We start from the raw sequence: 2,657 nt of genomic DNA, 5'->3' as shown, positions 1-2,657 counted from the left end.
CTTTACTTACCTCAAGTGCACTCCTGGTCTCAAGAGGAAACCCAGAACAGGCTCCCTGCTTTAGAACTTTCGGACTGTAATGCTGAACCTTTCCCTTTATTTCTTTAGTTTTCTAATTTATACCGAATATTTGGTACTTCAATGTCCTTCTACCTTAAATGGCGCTAAAAATGGCAACTTTGCCCACTTTTCTCCGTTCTCCTGTACTTGTGGCAATCAAACCTTATTCTAATTCGCGTATGAGTGACTGTAGATACATTATTGTTAGCTTTTTTATTCATTCAAGGGATTGTGGGTAGGCTGTTATCTATTGAACACCTCCAGTTGCTTAGAGGATAGCTAACGTTGCTGTGGGTCAGGTGTCACATGTAGGCCGGACCAGCTAAGAATGGCAGATTTTCTTCCCTGAAGGACATTAGTGAACGAGATAGGTTTTTACTTCGATCGTCATGAGACTAGCCTTTTAGTTATTGAATTCACATGTCACCACCTGCCATGGTGGGATTCCAACCCATGCTCCCATTAGCCCAAGATTCTGGGTTATTAGTCCAGTGACCATAATATGATCTGGCTTCCCCTGAGCAATTGCTTCGGAATGTAAGGTATTTGTATTTAAATATTGTATTTCTGATCTTCAAAATAATTCCAATTCAACACTTTCTGAATTCTTGCCACTTTTGATCAATATTTGTCCCACACACTGCATTCAGAAAGAGAGCTGATATAATCACAGCCATCTATTCGGCACAGATAGTTTCTAGTACACTGGAAAAACTATGGCACATTGACCGGCAGAATTATAACCGTCTTGTGTATACTAAGTTAAAGGCACAGCAAGTGCACGCCGAAACAGAGCCAAGACTTGCCTTCAAAGCATAGAGCAAACAGTAATCTTAGACCAGGTTAAACCACCACCAGTCCTCTCTCTCTAATGAGAGGGAACCCTACGGTCTGGTAAGACCATTGACTTGACTGTAGCACAGTTTCCCCGTGTTCCAGGCCCACTCTGGGACTTCATAGCCAAATTAGGTGCGTCCATAGTATGACCGTGTTCAGTGAGTGTCAACTCCGCGAGTGAAAGAAACGTGTCTGAATACATTAGAGAACAAACAGGAGGTTTTGCCTTAATCCCCTCTGCTTGGCTCTCCACTTACTTTAGGGAGTTCCTTAAAAACTCTCCACCTGTGATCAGGGCTTTGTGACTCTGGTGTGTCTGACTGCACGTCAGAGAGATACTCCTGTGGCTTTAATGCTTCCCCCATATCGATGCTTTATTGATAGATACACACAGTCTATACCGTACTGTATTTTATTAGTCCGCCTCTCCCACGGCACACTATTCACAGTCTCTTGTATGTGACTGCTGATATCCAAGTTATGATTTGGAGATGACGGTGTTGGACTGGGGTGTACAAAGTTAAAAATCACACAACACCAGGCTATAGTCCAACAGGTTTAATTGGAAGCACTAGCTTTCGGAGCGACGCCCCTTCATCTGATGAAGGAGCAGCGCTCCGAAAGCTAGTGTTTCCAATTAAATCTGTTGGACTATAACCTGGTGCTGTGTGATTTTTAACTTTGGATATCCAAGTTACATCATGACATTAATTACAATTCCATGTTTATGCACAGGTTCATAGGACATAGGAGCGAAAATAGGCCATTCAGCCCTTCATTGGCTGATCTGATAATCTCGCTGCTCCTTCATCAGGTAGTTGTGGAGAATAAGACCATAAAACACAGAATTTATAGTCACAGTATAGTGTCATGGAGATGTCATGATACAGATAACAATTTTAGATTCAATCTTTCTTCTTTTAGAATGGGATGTGCTGGTTTATGTTCTTTGATACGTAAATCCCAGAACTTCTTTTATATTAATTATCAAGATATCTCTAGCATTTATAACAATAGTGCCATCTCAGCTCAGACAATGCTTTAAGGTGTGAGGTCTGTCTGTGTCTGACAATAAAGCTGAAGTTATCTTGAGAATGGAACTTAAAAGGACTTCTGGGATTTACATAATAAAGAACCGAAACTAGCATGTCCCATTTCAAAAGATGAAAGATTTAATCTCAATTTGTTTAATGTATCATTACAGCTCTGTGACACTGTAAGCCTTTTGTTATAAATTCTGTGTTTTATGTTATGTCTTATGTTCCTGTTTGACAACCAGCTGATGAAGAGGTAACGCCTCAAAAACTAGTGCTTCCAAACAAACCTGTTGGACTCTCACCCGGTGTGTGTTTGTTTTAATCTTTTAGAAAGTTTGCAGGTTTTGGTTCATTATTATTTAAGTCTCAGAACTCCTTTCAAGTCACATTTTCGAGACAACTTAACGTTTTATTAAAAAAAGGTGACAGCTCAGAACATGTATTAAAGGTGTGAGGTTAGAGTCTGTGTGTATTCCATCTTGAGTCAGACTGGTTCTATTTCCAAAGTAGGAATTTATAAAATGTTGACTAGATTATAAACAACATTGACTGCCCACAGACTGTGCGCTTTTTGAACAAAATAGAATATATCTGCAAATACAATTCCGCAAATGTAAATTAATCCCAGTGACTTGCATAGGCAAGAGAGAGAGAGAGAGAGAGTGTGTGTGTGTGTGTGGGCGTGTGTGAGTGTGAGAGAGAGGGAGAGAGTGCGTGTGTATG

The sequence above is a fragment of the Chiloscyllium plagiosum genome, chromosome 8 (genome assembly GCF_004010195.1).
Source record: "Chiloscyllium plagiosum isolate BGI_BamShark_2017 chromosome 8, ASM401019v2, whole genome shotgun sequence".
Classification (NCBI taxonomy): Eukaryota; Metazoa; Chordata; class Chondrichthyes; order Orectolobiformes; family Hemiscylliidae; genus Chiloscyllium; species Chiloscyllium plagiosum.
This window is presented reverse-complemented; position numbering follows the sequence as displayed.